At 35.3% G+C, this 18,894-nt stretch overlaps 1 protein-coding gene across 1 annotated transcript in view; it reads left to right on the top strand.

Annotated features, from left to right (window-relative positions):
• The window catches only part of LOC139421726 (NLR family CARD domain-containing protein 3-like), a 118,554-nt gene that overhangs the window by 14,653 nt on the left and 85,007 nt on the right, over positions 1-18,894 (top strand). The gene's annotated exons all lie outside the window — the stretch shown is intronic.

Genomic DNA, 18,894 nt, shown 5'->3' with positions numbered 1-18,894 from the left:
AATTATATCTGGACATACGCTCCATAGTTGTATAATTATATATGGACATACACTCCATAGTTGTATAATTATATATGGACATACACTCCATAGTTGTATAATTATATCTGGACATACTCTCCATAGTTGTATAATTATATATGGACATACGCTCCATAGTTGTATAATTATATATGGACATACTCTCCATAGTTGTATAATTATATATGGACATACTCTCCATAGTTGTATAATTATATCTGGACATACTCTCCATAGTTGTATAATTATATATGGACATACTCTCCATAGTTGTATAATTATATCTGGACATACTCTCCATAGTTGTATAATTATATATGGACATACTCTCCATAGTTGTATAATTATATATGGACATACGCTCCATAGTTGTACAAGTATACAAGGATATATTGTACTTTTCATAATAAAACAGACTTGAAACAAGAAAAGGCTGTTAATTGTGAAAACAGTTTGTTTATTGATTTAACATTTCCTCTGTCAGGTTGATGTTAACCTGCGACTGGTTGAAACATGAAACAAATATGAAATGAAATACAAAACAATTAAATATGTGGAATAGAATTAAACAAATTGTACAATTAGTACAACAGAGTGTTGTAATGCAGGGTTACTATAGCAACATAGTGTTGTAATGCAGGGTCACTATAGCAACAGAGTGTTGTAATGCAGGGTTACTATAGCAACAGAGTGTTGTAATGCAGGGTCACTATAGCAACAGAGTTCTCTCTCCCTCAGCTCTCTCTGTTTTCTGCTCTCTCCCTCTTTCTGCTCGCTCTCTCTGCTCTCTCACTCTCTGCTCCCACTCTCTGCTCTATCTGCTCTCTCAGCCTGCTCTCTGCTCTCTCTCTGCTGCTCTCTCTTTTCTCTGCTCTCTCTCTGCTCTCTCTTTTCTCTGATCTCTCTGTGCTCTCTCTTTTCTCTGATCTCTCTGTTCTCTGCTCTGCTGCTCTCTTTTCTCTGCTCTCTGCTCTCTCTCTCTCTGCTCTTTCACTCTTTGCTCTCTCACTCTTTCTTTGCTTTCTCAGCCTGCTCTCTGCTCTCTCTCTCTGCTCCCTCTCTCTCTCCCACACTCTGCTATCTCTCTCCCACACACTCTGCTCTCTCTCTCTCCTCTCTCTCCCACATTCTCTGCTCTCTCTATCTCTCACCATCTTAACAGTGGTGCAGTTTGGACAATCACCACTTAATGGCAGTGTTAAACCAGAAGTGATGAAAACAACATCACTGCAGAGAGAGAGAGAGAGTCTAATATACTGATATACAGTAACATTCAGAAAGTATTCAGACCAGAGAGAGAGAGAGTCTAATATACTGATATACAGTAACATTCAGAAAGTATTCAGACCAGAGAGAGAGAGAGAGAGAGAGTCTAATATACTGATATACAGTAACATTCAGAAAGTATTCAGACCAGAGAGAGAGAGAGTCTAATATACTGATATACAGTAACATTCAGAAAGTATTCAGACCAGAGAGAGAGAGAGTCTAATATACTGATATACAGTAACATTCAGAAAGTATTCAGACCAGAGAGAGAGAGTCTAATATACTGATATACAGTAACATTCAGAAAGTATTCAGACCAGAGAGAGAGAGAGAGTCTAATATACTGATATACAGTAACATTCAGAAAGTATTCAGACCAGAGAGAGAGAGAGAGAGAGAGAGTCTAATATACTGATATACAGCAACATTCAGAAAGTATTCAGACCAGAGAGAGAGAGTCTAATATACTGATATACAGTAACATTCAGAAAGTATTCAGACCAGAGAGAGAGAGAGTCTAATATACTGATATACAGTAACATTCAGAAAGTATTCAGACCAGAGAGAGAGAGAGTCTAATATACTGATATACAGTAACATTCAGAAAGTATTCAGACCAGAGAGAGAGAGAGAGAGTCTAATATACTGATATACAGTAACATTCAGAAAGTATTCAGACCAGAGAGAGAGAGAGTCTAATATACTGATATACAGTAACATTCAGAAAGTATTCAGACCAGAGAGAGAGAGAGTCTAATATACTGATATACAGTAACATTCAGAAAGTATTCAGACCAGAGAGAGAGAGAGAGTCTAATATACTGATATACAGTAACATTCAGAAAGTATTCAGACCAGAGAGAGAGAGAGAGTCTAATATACTGATATACAGTAACATTCAGAAAGTATTCAGACCAGAGAGAGAGAGAGAGTCTAATATACTGATATACAGTAACATTCAGAAAGTATTCAGACCAGAGAGAGAGAGAGAGAGTCTAATATACTGATATACAGTAACATTCAGAAAGTATTCAGACCAGAGAGAGAGAGTCTAATATACTGATATACAGTAACATTCAGAAAGTATTCAGACCAGAGAGAGAGAGTCTAATATACTGATATACAGTAACATTCAGAAAGTATTCAGACCCCTTGACTTTTTACACATTTTGTCACGTTACAGCCTTATTCTAAAATGGATTAAATGTGTTTTTCCCCTCATCAATCTACACACAATAACCCAGAATTACAAAGCAGAAACGGTTCACTTTATGTGTGAACATTTTTATTAAAAAAAACTTAGATATCACAGAGGGAGAGGGAGAGTAGAGAGTCAGAAAGTAGAGTAGAGTAGAGAGTCAGAACAGAGGGAAAGAGGGAGAGAAAGAGGGAGGGTAGAGAGTCAGAACAGAGGGAAAGAGGGAGAGAGAGAGGGAGGGTAGAGAGTCAGAACAGAGGGAAAGAGAGAGAGAGAGGGAGGGTAGAGAGTCAGAACAGAGGGAAAGAGAGAGAGAGAGGGAGGGTAGAGAGTCAGAACAGATGGAAAGAGAGAGAGAGGGAGGGTAGAGAGTCAGAACAGAGGGAAAGAGAGAGAGAGGGAGGGTAGAGAGTCAGAACAGAGGGAAAGAGAGAGAGAGGGAGGGTAGAGAGTCAGAACAGAGGGAAAGAGAGAGAGAGAGAGGGAGGGTAGAGAGTCAGAACAGAGGGAAAGAGAGAGAGAGAGAGGGAGGGTAGAGAGTCAGAACAGAGGGAAAGAGAGAGAGAGGGAGGGTAGAGTCAGAACAGAGGGAAAGAGAGAGAGAGAGAGGGAGGGTAGAGAGTCAGAACAGAGGGAAAGAGAGAGAGAGGGAGGGTAGAGAGTCAGAACAGAGGGAAAGAGAGAGAGAGGGAGGGTAGAGAGTCAGAACAGATGGAAAGAGAGAGAGGGAGGGTAGAGAGTCAGAACAGAGGGAAAGAGAGAGAGAGGGAGGGTAGAGAGTCAGAACAGAGGGAAAGAGAGAGAGAGGGAGGGTAGAGAGTCAGAACAGAGGGAAAGAGAGAGAGAGGGAGGGTAGAGTCAGAACAGAGGGAAAGAGAGAGAGAGGGAGGGTAGAGAGTCAGAATAGAGGGAGAGTAGAGAGAGAGGGAGGGAGGGTAGAGAGTCAGAACAGATGGAAAGAGAGAGAGGGAGGGTAGAGAGTCAGAACAGAGGGAAAGAGAGAGAGAGGGAGGGTAGAGAGTCAGAACAGAGGGAAAGAGAGAGAGAGGGAGGGTAGAGTCAGAACAGAGGGAAAGAGAGAGAGAGGGAGGGTAGAGAGTCAGAACAGAGGGAAAGAGAGAGAGAGGGAGGGTAGAGAGTCAGAACAGAGGGAAAGAGAGAGAGAGGGAGGGTAGAGAGTCAGAACAGAGGGAAAGAGAGAGAGAGGGAGGGTAGAGAGTCAGAACAGAGGGAAAGAGAGAGAGAGGGAGGGTAGAGTGTCAAAACAGAGGGAAAGAGAGAGAGAGGGACGCAACGTTAATTATTTATGAAAATCGCAAATGAAATAAATATATTAACTCACAAGCTTAGCCTTTTGTTAACAACACTGTCATCTCAGATTTTCTAAATATGCTTTTCAACCAGCTACACAAGCATTTGTGTAAGAGTATTGATAGCCTAGCATAGCATTAAGCCTAGCATTCAGCAGGCAACATTTTCACAACAACAAGAAAAGCATTCAAATAAAATAATTTACCTTTGAAGAACTTCGGATGTTTTCAATGAGACTCTCAGTTAGATAGCAAATGTTCATTTTTTCCAAAAATATTATTTGTGTAGGAGAAATCGCTCCGTTTTGTTCATCATGTTTGGCTAAGAAAAAAATCTGAAAATGCAGTCTCTACAACGCCAAACTTTTTACCAAATTAACTCCATAATATCGACAGAAACATGGCAAACGTTGTTTAGAATCAATCCTCAAGGTGTTTTTCACATATCTATTCGATGATAAATCACTCGTAGCAGTTTGGTTTCTCCTCTGAAGAAAATGGAATGCGCATGGACGTGGAGATTACGCAATAATTGCGACGGAGGACACCAAGCGACCACCTGGTAGAAGTAGTCTCTTATGGTCAATCTTCCAATGATATGCGTACAAATACGTCACAATGCTGCAGACACCTTGGGGAAAAATGTGGAAATGTAAGCTGACTCCTAGCTCCTCCACAGCCATATAAGGAGTCATTGCCATGACGCGGTTTCAAAAAATGCAGCACTTCCTGATTGAAATTTCATCTTGGTTTCGCCTGTAGCATCAGTTCTGTGGCACTAACAGACAATATCTTTGCAGTTTTGGAAACGTTAGAGTGTTTTCTATCCAAAGCTGTCACTTATATGCATAGTCGAGCATCTTGTTGTGACAAAATATCGCGCTTAAAACGGGAACGTTTTTTATCCAAAAATGAAATACCGGCCCTAGAGTTCCAAGAGGATTTATACAGATAATTTACACAATATACAATATAGTAATAATATAAATTACCTGAGAATTGTATATCATCCAGTCTTAATATGAATTGTATGTCATCCAGTCTTAATATGAATTGTATGTCATCCAGTCTTAATATGTTTGTATGTCATCCAGTCTTAATATGAATTGTATGTCATCCAGTCTTAATATGAATTGTATGTCATCGAGTCTTAATATGTTTGTAGAAACCAAATATTAATACATTGTTAAAAACATTTTTAAAAGTATTTTACATTTAGAGAGCGATAACACACATGCACACGCTATACAATGTCAAGTAATTGTTTTCTAGAACTCTGTACATCCACTAGGGGGAGCCAGTGGTCCACTCTTGAGTAGAGCCTTGCTTTGGCAATTTCATGGTTCTGAGTCACTGAGACATGTCACACAAAATGGACATTTGTTTGTTGAAAACATTAGGATAAATACATATGTGAGTAGAGTCCTTTCTCGTTAATATTTTTTTTAAATCTATGACACAACATCTAATTTATTATATACTATATCATTTATATAATGCATTAAAATAGGTCCATCTTATTATAGAATACATGGACCTCTTTTTAATATTTTGTTTGACTGAGACATACACTGGACAGTCCATCCTCGGACATCCCAGGATGACCCCCTGAGGACTCTTTTTAAAAGGTTAAAGGTTAGGCAGGATTAAAACTGTTTTTTCAAAGACACTAGGGACACCCCTTGTGTGCATATAGTTCCCTTGTGTGTAAGAGACCCCCTAGATGAACAACCTGTTGACCATTAAAATATGGATTGCTGAGAACTCTTTAAAAGTTTGAAGGTTAAACAGGTTTAAAACAGTTGTTGTTTTGCAAAACCTTTATATAAATCATAATCGTTACTATTACACAATACTACACATTACTACACAATACACATTATTATTACACAATACTACACATTACTACACAATACACATTATTACTACACATTACTACACATTACTACACAATACATGTTATTATTACACAATACTACACATTACTACACAATACACATTATTATTACACAATACTACACATTACTACACAATACACGTTATTATTACACATTACTACACATTACTACACAATACATGTTATTATTACACAATACTACACATTACTACACAATACACATTATTATCACACAATACCACACATTACTACACAATACATGTTATTATTACACAATACTACACATTACTGCACAATACATGTTTATATGTATAATAAGTAATAAGTAAATATTTTCTGAGAGAAAAAGAAGAATCAACATTTTCCTCCTTTTTCAGGGGCCTATTGTAACCTGACACCCCCATCAATCTCTCCTTTTCAGGGGTCTATTGTAACCTGACACCCCCATCAATCTCTCCTTTTCAGGGGCCTATTGTAACCTCACACACCAATCAGTCTCTCCTTTTCAGGGGCCTATTGTAATCCCACACCCCATCAGTCTCTCCTTTTCAAGGGCCTATTGTTACCTGACACCCCTATCAGTCTCTCCTTTTCAGGGGCCTATTGTAACCTGACACCCCCATCAGTCTCTCCTTTTCAGGGGCCTATTGTAACCTGACACCCCTATCAGTCTCTCCTTTTCATGGGTCTATTGTAACCTCACACCCCCATCAGTCTCTCCTTTTCAGGGGCCTATTGTAATCCCACACCCCACCAGTCTCTCCTTTTCAAGGGCCTATTGTTACCTGACACCCCTATCAGTCTCTCCTTTTCAGGGGCCTATTGTAACCTGACACTCCCATCAGTCTCTCCTTTTCAGGGGCCTATTGTAACCTGACACCCCCATCAGTCTCTCCTTTTCAGGGGCCTATTGTAACCTGACACCCCCACCAGTCTCTCCTTTTCAGGGGCCTATTGTAACCTGACACCCCCATCAGTCTCTCCTTTTCAGGGGCCTATTGTAACCTGACACCCCCATCAGTCTCTCCTTTTCAGGGCCTATTGTAACCTGACACCCCCATCAGTCTCTCCTTTTCAGGGGCCTATTGTAACCTCACACCCCCATCAGTCTCTCCTTTTCAGGGGCCTATTGTAACCTGACACCCCTATCAGTCTCTCCTTTTCAGGGGCCTATTGTAACCTGACACCCCCATCAGTCTCTCCTTTTCAGGGGCCTATTGTAATCCCACACCCCACCAGTCTTTCCTTTTCAGGGGCCTATTGTCCAACTCCCCATCTTCAAAGCTGTGAGGGCCTCAGACGTTGCCTCTTCCACGCTGGCTGTCCATGGCCTTCCAGGTGTCATAAGTTTTCTTTTCCCTGATAGATCAACCTTCTTGCCGTTGTCTTGAGGACAAAAGGGACTATCTTCGTAAATGTTCACGATGGTGGAAAAACTGCTGTACTTGTTTTATCCTATCAAGCACTGTAAACCAATCTCACCACTTGAAGCTAAAGACAGGCCAAAAGTAGTTGACCACTGTACAAGCGTTTGAAAATACATATGAACTAACAGATTTGGTTGTATTTGCGCTACTGAATTCAGAAAAACCTCAAATTGTCACTTCGGAGTCTGGACTATAAGCCACTGAAGGGATTCTTATGGCTTTCAAATCATCTCTCCTGCAGACTTCCTCTTCCAACACGTACCCAGGCAGGGATGTTCAACTCATGGCCTGTTAGAGCTGACATAGATCAAGTCTTATCTTAAGCCATTCTCTCATACGAAACGAAGGAGAGAAAACACCCGGTTTTTGGCTGAAAAAGGTTGTTGAGACAGCTGTGTGTGAAAATCTTCACTGTTGAATCATTGGAAAATGTAACCCTTATGGCCTTCAGTCATATCAATCCCACCATTAAAACAATCAGGTGCATCACAAAGAATGGCTTTGATAGTTTTGTCATTGTGGACCACAAATGAAGGACCCCATACAACTAGAATTAGTCTAGGACAATGATTTCTGTAGTTTTCTGTGGTTTTGTCATGTATTGTCATATTATGTCTTGTTCCTGTTCTTTCTCTTCACTCCGTCTCCCTCTGCTGGTCGTATTAGGTTACCTTCTCTTCCTCTCCTTCCCCCAGCGGCTCCTCATCTTCTCTAACTACCTCGTTCACCCTTTTCCCACCTGTTCCCTTTTTTCCCTCTGATTAGGTCTCTATTTCTCTCTCTGTTCCTGCTGCTGTCTTTGTCAGATTCTCGTTTGAGTTTCTCATGCCAGAACCAAACTATCGTCTCGTTTGCTTCACCCTTGTCCTGTCCTGTCGGAATCTGCCTGTTCATCTGAGGCTACGTGTGATCAGGTACCTCTGTCCTCTACAACCCAGCTAATCCCCTCTGCTGCTAGAAGGGGACTCTAACCCAGCTATTCTCCTCTGCTGCTAGAAGGGGAACTCTTCTGTGATATTCAGAAGGACTTTATGTTTCATTTGTCGCCCTCTCTGCGGGTTGTTTATTTTGCCATCATATACATTTGAAGAGGATCTATGTCTTACCTGTGTTTTGACATTAAAGGACTCTGTTTTTGTTAAACCGCTTTTGGGTCCTCACTCACGTGCATAACAGGTTTATCTATCTTGAGGTTTCTTGTTCACAAGACAAGTCTAACACTTACTTATACTCAGGCAGACCTACCCCGGAAATAACTGTTTAATTCTACAAGGGGTCACAAGGTCACTACACAGCAGCTCCATAAGTTCACTTCAAAAATTCCCAACTGTTTAAACTGTTTAAAATGTTCAAACACATTTTCTTTCAGTTCAACAAGATCCCCACACATCAATAATCAGGCCATTACTTTTTATTACAAACATTTGCTTTACTTCAAATTAACAGCTGTACTATCAAGTTACATAACCACACCCTAAATAGCATGAGGATATCTGGACAGGAGGTCCTTAAAAGGGCATGAACGTACCCTAAATAGCATGAGGATATCCGGACAGGATGTCCTTAAAAGGGCATGAACACAGGACACAGGAATAACTCGTCAATCACTTTTTGACAGCAGCCGTCTACTATATTCTCTCTTACAGTTCTACAGGAATATTAAATTATGTGTTAAATATATTCTCTCTTACAGTTCTACAGGAATATTAAATGATGTGTTAAATATATTCTCTCTTACAGTTCTACAGGAATATTAAATGATGTGTTAAATATATTCTCTCTTACAGTTCTACAGGAATATTAAATGATGTGTTAAATATATTCTCTCTTCCAGTTCTACAGGAATATTAAATGATGTGTTAAATATATTCTCTCTTACAGTTCTACAGGAATATTAAATGATGTGTTAAATATATTCTCTCTTACAGTTCTACAGGAATATTAAATGATGTGTTAAATATATTCTCTCTTACAGTTCTACAGGAATATTAAATGATGTGTTAAATATATTCTCTCTTACAGTTCTACAGGAATATTAAATGATGTGTTAAATATATTCTCTCTTACAGTTCTACAGGAATATTAAATGATGTGTTAAATATATTCTCTCTTACAGTTCTACAGGAATATTAAATGATGTGTTAAATATATTCTCTCTTACAGTTCTACAGGAATATTAAATGATGTGTTAAATATATTCTCTCTTACAGTTCTACAGGAATATTAAATGATGTGTTAAATATATTCTCTCTTACAGTTCTACAGGAATATTAAATGATGTGTTAAATATATTCTCTCTTACAGTTCTACAGGAATATTAAATGATGTGTTAAACATATTCTCTCTTACAGTTCTACAGGAATATTAAATGATGTGTTAAATATATTCTCTCTTACAGTTCTACAGGAATATTAAATGATGTGTTAAATATATTCTCTCTTACAGTTCTACAGGAATATTAAATTATGTGTTAAATATATTCTCTCTTACAGTTCTACAGGAATATTAAATGATGTGTTAAATATATTCTCTCTTACAGTTCTACAGGAATATTAAATGATGTGTTAAATATATTCTCTCTTACAGTTCTACAGGAATATTAAATGATGTGTTAAATATATTCTCTCTTACAGTTCTACAGGAATATTAAATGATGTGTTAAATATATTCTCTCTTACAGTTCTACAGGAATATTAAATGATGTGTTAAATATATTCTCTCTTACAGTTCTACAGGAATATTAAATGATGTGTTAAATATATTCTCTCTTACAGTTCTACAGGAATATTAAATGATGTGTTAAATATATTCTCTCTTACAGTTCTACAGGAATATTAAATGATGTGTTAAATATATTCTCTCTTACAGTTCTACAGGAATATTAAATGATGTGTTAAATATATTCTCTCTTACAGTTCTACAGGAATATTAAATTATGTGTTAAATACATTCTCTCTTACAGTTCTACAGGAATATTAAATGATGTGTTAAATATATTCTCTCTTACAGTTCTACAGGAATATTAAATGATGTGTTAAATATATTCTCTCTTACAGTTCTACAGGAATATTAAATGATGTGTTAAATATATTCTCTCTTACAGTTCTACAGGAATATTAAATGATGTGTTACATACATTCTCTCTTACAGTTCTACAGGAATATTAAATGATGTGTTAAATATATTCTCTCTTACAGTTCTACAGGAATACTAAATGATGTGTTAAATATATTCTCTCTTACAGTTCTACAGGAATATTAAATGATGTGTTAAATATATTCTCTCTTACAGTTCTACAGGAATATTAAATGATGTGTTAAATATATTCTCTCTTACAGTTCTACAGGAATATTAAATGATGTGTTAAATATATTCTCTCTTACAGTTCTACAGGAATATTAAATGATGTGTTAAATATATTCTCTCTTACAGTTCTACAGGAATATTAAATGATGTGTTAAATATATTCTCTCTTACAGTTCTACAGGAATATTACATGATGTGTTAAATATATTCTCTCACAGTTCTACAGGAATATTAAATGATGTGTTAAATATATTCTCTCTTACAGTTCTACAGGAATATTAAATGATGTGTTAAATATATTCTCTCTTACAGTTCTACAGGAATATTAAATGATGTGTTAAATATATTCTCTCTTACAGTTCTACAGGAATATTAAATGATGTGTTAAATATATTCTCTCTTACAGTTCTACAGGAATGTTAAATATATTCTCTCTTACAGTTCTACAGGAATATTAAATTATGTGTTAAATATATTCTCTCTTACAGTTCTACAGGAATGTTAAATATATTCTCTCTTACAGTTCTACAGGAATATTAAATGATGTGTTAAATATATTCTATCTTACAGTTCTACAGGAATATTAAATGATGTGTTAAATATATTATCTCTTATAGTTCTACAGGAATATTAAATGATGTGTTAAATATATTCTCTCTTACAGTTCTACAGGAATATTAAATGATGTGTTAAATATATTCTCTCTTACAGTTCTACAGGAATATTAAATGATGTGTTAAATATATTCTCTCTTACAGTTCTACAGGAATATTAAATGATGTGTTAAATATATTCTCTACTTACAGTTCTACAGGAATATTAAATGATGTGTTAAATATATTCTCTCTTACAGTTCTACAGGAATATTAAATGATGTGTTAAATATATTCTCTCTTACAGTTCTACAGGAATATTAAATGATGTGTTAAATATATTCTCTCTTACAGTTCTACAGGAATATTAAATGATGTGTTAAATATATTCTCTCTTACAGTTCTACAGGAATATTAAATGATGTGTTAAATATATTCTCTCTTACAGTTCTACAGGAATATTAAATGATGTGTTAAATATATTCTCTCTTACAGTTCTACAGGAATATTAAATGATGTGTTAAATATATTCTCTCTTACAGTTCTACAGGAATATTAAATGATGTGTTAAATATATTCTCTCTTACAGTTCTACAGGAATATTAAATGATGTGTTAAATATATTCTCTCTTACAGTTCTACAGGAATATTAAATGATGTGTTAAATATATTCTCTCTTACAGTTCTACAGGAATATTAAATGATGTGTTAAATATATTCTCTCTTACAGTTCTACAGGAATATTAAATGATGTGTTAAATATATTCTCTCTTACAGTTCTACAGGAATATTAAATGATGTGTTAAATATATTCTCTCTTACAGTTCTACAGGAATATTAAATGATGTGTTAAATATATTCTCTCTTACAGTTCTACAGGAATATTAAATGATGTGTTAAATATATTCTCTCTTACAGTTCTACAGGAATATTAAATGATGTGTTAAATATATTCTCTCTTACAGTTCTACAGGAATATTAAATGATGTGTTAAATATATTATCTCTTACAGTTCTACAGGAATATTAAATGATGTGTTAAATATATTCTCTCTTACAGTTCTACAGGAATATTAAATGATGTGTTAAATATATTCTCTCTTACAGTTCTACAGGAATATTAAATGATGTGTTAAATATATTCTCTCTTACAGTTCTACAGGAATATTAAATGATGTGTTAAATATATTCTCTCTTACAGTTCTACAGGAATATTAAATGATGTGTTAAATATATTCTCTCTTACAGTTCTACAGGAATATTAAATGATGTGTTAAATATATTCTCTCTTACAGTTCTACAGGAATATTAAATGATGTGTTAAATATATTCTCTCTTACAGTTCTACAGGAATATTAAATGATGTGTTAAATATATTCTCTCTTACAGTTCTACAGGAATATTAAATGATGTGTTAAATATATTCTCTCTTACAGTTCTACAGGAATATTAAATGATGTGTTAAATATATTCTCTCTTACAGTTCTACAGGAATATTAAATGATGTGTTAAATATATTCTCTCTTACAGTTCTACAGGAATATTAAATGATGTGTTAAATATATTCTCTCTTACAGTTCTACAGGAATATTAAATGATGTGTTAAATATATTCTCTCTTACAGTTCTACAGGAATATTAAATGATGTGTTAAATATATTCTCTCTTACAGTTCTACAGGAATATTAAATGATGTGTTAAATATATTCTCTCTTACAGTTCTACAGGAATATTAAATGATGTGTTAAATATATTCTCTCTTACAGTTCTACAGGAATATTAAATGATGTGTTAAATATATTCTCTCTTACAGTTCTACAGGAATATTAAATGATGTGTTAAATATATTCTCTCTTACAGTTCTACAGGAATATTAAATGATGTGTTAAATATATTCTCTCTTACAGTTCTACAGGAATATTAAATGATGTGTTAAATATATTCTCTCTTACAGTTCTACAGGAATATTAAATGATGTGTTAAATATATTCTCTCTTACAGTTCTACAGGAATATTAAATGATGTGTTAAATATATTCTCTCTTACAGTTCTACAGGAATATTAAATGATGTGTTAAATATATTCTCTCTTACAGTTCTACAGGAATATTAAATGATGTGTTAAATATATTCTCTCTTACAGTTCTACAGGAATATTAAATGATGTGTTAAATATATTCTCTCTTCCAGTTCTACAGGAATATTAAATGATGTGTTAAATATATTCTCTCTTACAGTTCTACAGGAATATTAAATGATGTGTTAAATATATTCTCTCTTACAGTTCTACAGGAATATTAAATGATGTGTTAAATATATTCTCTCTTACAGTTCTACAGGAATATTAAATGATGTGTTAAATATATTCTCTCTTACAGTTCTACAGGAATATTAAATGATGTGTTAAACATATTCTCTCTTCCAGTTCTACAGGAATATTAAATGATGTGTTAAATATATTCTCTCTTACAGTTCTACAGGAATATTAAATGATGTGTTAAATATATTCTCTCTTACAGTTCTACAGGAATATTAAATGATGTGTTAAATATATTCTCTCTTACAGTTCTACAGGAATATTAAATGATGTGTTAAATATATTCTCTCTTACAGTTCTACAGGAATATTAAATGATGTGTTAAATATATTCTCTCTTACAGTTCTACAGGAATATTAAATGATGTGTTAAATATATTCTCTCTTACAGTTCTACAGGAATATTAAATGATGTGTTAAATATATTCTCTCTTACAGTTCTACAGGAATATTAAATGATGTGTTAAATATATTCTCTCTTAAAGTTCTACAGGAATATTAAATGATGTGTTAAATATATTCTCTCTTACAGTTCTACAGGAATATTAAATGATGTGTTAAATATATTCTCTCTTACAGTTCTACAGGAATATTAAATGATGTGTTAAATATTTCTCTCTTACAGTTCTACAGGAATATTAAATGATGTGTTAAATATATTCTCTCTTACAGTTCTACAGGAATATTAAATGATGTGTTAAATATATTCTCTCTTACAGTTCTACAGGAATATTAAATGATGTGTTAAATATATTCTCTCTTACAGTTCTACAGGAATATTAAATGATGTGTTAAATATATTCTCTCTTACAGTTCTACAGGAATATTAAATGATGTGTTAAATATATTCTCTCTTACAGTTCTACAGGAATATTAAATGATGTGTTAAATATATTCTCTCTTACAGTTCTACAGGAATATTAAATGATGTGTTAAATATATTCTCTCTTACAGTTCTACAGGAATATTAAATGATGTGTTAAATATATTCTCTCTTACAGTTCTACAGGAATATTAAATGATGTGTTAAATATATTCTCTCTTACAGTTCTACAGGAATATTAAATGATGTGTTAAATATTTTCTCTCTTACAGTTCTACAGGAATATTAAATGATGTGTTAAATATATTATCTCTTACAGTTCTACAGGAATATTAAATGATGTGTTAAATATATTCTCTCTTACAGTTCTACAGGAATATTAAATGATGTGTTAAATATATTCTCTCTTACAGTTCTACAGGAATATTAAATGATGTGTTAAATATATTCTCTCTTACAGTTCTACAGGAATATTAAATGATGTGTTAAATATATTCTCTCTTACAGTTCTACAGGAATATTAAATGATGTGTTAAATATATTCTCTCTTACAGTTCTACAGGAATATTAAATGATGTGTTAAATATATTCTCTCTTACAGTTCTACAGGAATATTAAATGATGTGTTAAATATATTCTCTCTTACAGTTCTACAGGAATATTAAATGATGTGTTAAATATATTCTCTCTTACAGTTCTACAGGAATATTAAATGATGTGTTAAATATATTCTCTCTTACAGTTCTACAGGAATATTAAATGATGTGGTAAATATATTCTCTCTTACAGTTCTACAGGAATATTAAATGATGTGTTAAATATATTCTCTCTTACAGTTCTACAGGAATATTAAATGATGTGTTAAATATATTCTCTCTTACAGTTCTACAGGAATATTAAATGATGTGGTAAATATATTCTCTCTTACAGTTCTACAGGAATATTAAATTATGTGTTAAATATATTCTCTCTTACAGTTCTACAGGAATATTAAATGATGTGTTAAATATATTCTCTCTTACAGTTCTACAGGAATATTAAATATATTCTCTCTTACAGTTCTACAGGAATATTAAATGATGTGGTAAATATATTCTCTCTTACAGTTCTACAGGAATATTAAATATATTCTCTCTTACAGTTCTACAGGAATATTAAATGATGTGTTAAATATATTCTCTCTTACAGTTCTACAGGAATACTAAATGATGTGCTAAATGTGTTATTTTAATTGTAATTGAAACAATTGTGTGATTCCAAGTGTCTTATTGTTCGTAACAACTCAGTTTGCTGCTATAGGCAGTTAGCTGCCTACTGTGACAGCTAGGTACTGGTTGCAACCTTGTAACTTTCTGATGGGAATAGTTGAAGACCATGTTTAGTTTCCAAGTGCTACTGAAAAAGCTCAAGTTCTACTCAAATGCTCCAACATGATACATGTCATTATTCTAGTCTATCATTATTCTATTATTCTAGTTTATCATTATTCTAGTCTATCATTATTCTAGTCTATCATTATTCTAGTCTATCATTATTCTAGTCTATCATTATTCTAGTCTATCATTATTCTAGTCTATCATTATTCTAGTCTATCATTATTCTAGTCTATCAATCCATTTGAAATCTTTATCTGCAGCGCAGGTTGCTCTCTGCCATACTTTACATAACACAAGGGCAGCATATAGAGCCTAGTGCGTCAGAACTGATAGGATACTGCCTGTTCTCTGAGCTCTTTATGTTTCTGGAGGCTGATGTCCCTTTATACCACAGTCTGGACAGTCCATGTCCTTACAACAGGCTGGACAGTCCATGTCCTTACCACAGGCTGGACAGTCCATGTCCTTACAACAGCAGGTGTTGAAGCCTGATGTCCCTTTTTGGGAACCCACTAAGTTACTGATGAACTCAATCTGAACCTTTCAGCGTTAACTAGTGGTTCTGGTGAAAAATGTCCTTTAAGAATCTCCACAACATCCCCATATGTCTTATCACCTGTTCTGTCTGGATGTAACAGGCTGCTTAGTAAATTACTTGTCTTTGGCCCCATTACACTAAAAACTTTAAGCACAATGTTGTCCTCAACCATGTTATTGACAAGAACAAAATATTCAAACCTTTCTGAATATGAGCTCCACTGCTCAATGGCTCCATCAAACTGTCCAATGGTTCCATCAAACTGTCCAATGGTTCCATCAAACTGTCCAATGGTTCCAACAAACTGTCCAATGGTTCCATCAAACTGTCCAATGGTTCCAACAAACTGTCCAATGGTTCCATCAAACTGTCCAATGGTTCCATCAATCTGTCCAATGGTTCCATCAAACTGTCCAATGGTTCCATCAAACTGTCCAATGGTTCCATCAAACTGTCCAATGGTTCCATCAAACTGTCCAATGGTTCCATCAAACTGTCCAATGTTTCCAACAATTCCAGACATTTTTCATTTCTCAATAGGCTCCTGTGTCACGTTCTGACATTAGTTATTTTATTATGTCTTTGGTTTAGTATGGTAAGGGCGTGAGTTGGGTGGGTAGTCTATGTTCTTTTTTCTATGTTGTATTTCTGTGTTTGGCCTGGTATGGTTCTCAATCAGAGGCAGGTGTCAATCGTTGTCCCTGATTGAGAATCATACTGAGGTAGCCTGGTTTCACTGTTGAGTGGTGGGTGGTTATTTTCAGTCTTTGTGTGTCTGCACCAGACAGAACTGTTCCGGTTGGTTTCACTGTTGAGTGGTGGGTGGTTATTTTCAGTCTTTGTGTGTCTGCACCAGACAGAACTGTTCCGGTTGGTTTCACTGTTGAGTGGTGGGTGGTTATTTTCAGTCTTTGTGTGTCTGCACCAGACAGAACTGTTTCGGTTGGTTTCACTGTTGAGTGGTGGGTGGTTATTTTCAGTCTTTGTGTGTCTGCACCAGACAGAACTGTTTCGGTTGTTTCACTGTTGAGTGGTGGGTGGTTATTTTCAGTCTTTGAGTGTCTGCACCAGACAGAACTGTTTAGGTTGTTTCTTTGTTGTTTGTTATTCATTTTTTCCATTAATTAAGATGAACACTTACCACGCTGCGCTTTGGTCCTCACCTTCTTACACTGACGACAGCCGTTACATCCTGATTGTCATTCACTTTAGCATTGTCCTCAACCACAGCAATATTTTCCTCATGTATGTAAACATGTCATGTAAACTTCTTTAATTTAGCTCATTTAGCAGTTTTTAATTCCAGTTTGTCTTCACTGTTGAATAAATATCCTGTCCTTTAATCAATGTTAACTCTCTCTGTTAGCTCCACTTCCCTCCATGATGATGTTAACTCTCTCTGTTAGCTCCACTTCCCTCCATGATGATGTTAACTCTCTCTGTTAGCTCCACTTCCCTCCATGATGATGTTAACTCTCTCTGTTAGCTCCACTTCCCTCCATGATGATGTTAACTCTCTCTGTTAGCTCCACTTCCCTCCATGATGATGTTAACTCTCTCTGTTAGCTCCACTTCCCTCCATAATGATGTTAACTCTCTGTTATCTCCACTATGCACTTGCCTCTGCTAGTAATACACTGTGTTAACATTACCACAGAAAATAACCATTATAAACAGTTGTAAAAACCAACTTCTTCCAGACAGAATAGTTCCTGTAGATTCAGACTCATCACCAATCTGTTGTTATGTTGTGTGGGTTTCATAACCAGGTGTGTATAACAATTCAATAATGATGAGACGGGAGACAGGAATCAGTTCAACCATTTATCTGGAACGGGATAATCTCAACACATACAAACCCCCATGATGCTCTGCGCCACAACCCCAATACACAACAAATAAATCAAATACAAATGAGTAAATGGACACTAAGCAAAACTCAGAGGACTTTAAATGTTCAGTTCTAGAATGTAGGACCATGGGACAGGGTCAGAAAGGTCAGTATGTTTGATACCTTGTTACAGAGGTGACATAACAAGCATAAGGTCCATTATAACACAGTGAAGTAGGACCATGGGACAGGGTCAGAAAGGTCAGTATGTTTGATACCTGGTTACAGAGGTGACATAACAAGCATAAGGTCCATTATAACACAGTGAAGTAGGGCCATGGGACAGGGTCAGAAAGGTCAGTATGTTTGATACCTGGTTACAGAGGTGACATAACAAGCATGAGGTCCATTATAACACAGTGAAGTAGGACCATGGGACAGGGTCAGAAAGGTCAGTATGTTTGATACCTGGTTACAGAGGTGACATAACAAGCATGAGGTCCATTATAACACAGTGAAGTAGGACCATGGGACAGGGTCAGAAAGGTCAGTATGTTTGATACCTGGTTACAGAGGTGACATAACAAGCATAAGGTCCATTATAACACAGTGAAGTAGAGTTGGGAGCTAAAAGCAGACATGGACAGTGAGACGGTGTGAAGAGGTCAGGGGTCAAACACTAGATCAGGACAGGTAGAAATGGCAGGGCTGGAAATAGACAGACACATTCTGATCATGGCTCAGTCCTGACCTGAGACACCCAAGAAGAAGATGCCATATCAAAGTATTGGCCAGTAGGCTTTATGGGATTTCCTTTCATAAAAATCCAGAACATTTAAATGAGGCATCTGTCAATAAAAAGTTAGTTTAGAGCTTTAGTGAAAGGATGGAATGACTTAGTGTTACTACCATTTAGTGAAAGGATGGAATGACTTAGTGTTACTACCATTTAGTGAAAGGATGGAATGACTTAGTGTTACTACCATTTAGTG

The sequence above is a fragment of the Oncorhynchus clarkii genome, chromosome 12, assembly GCF_045791955.1.
Source record: "Oncorhynchus clarkii lewisi isolate Uvic-CL-2024 chromosome 12, UVic_Ocla_1.0, whole genome shotgun sequence".
Taxonomy (NCBI): domain Eukaryota; kingdom Metazoa; phylum Chordata; class Actinopteri; order Salmoniformes; family Salmonidae; genus Oncorhynchus; species Oncorhynchus clarkii.
The sequence above is the reverse complement of the archived record's forward strand: the minus strand, read 5'-3'. Positions and strand labels throughout refer to the sequence as shown.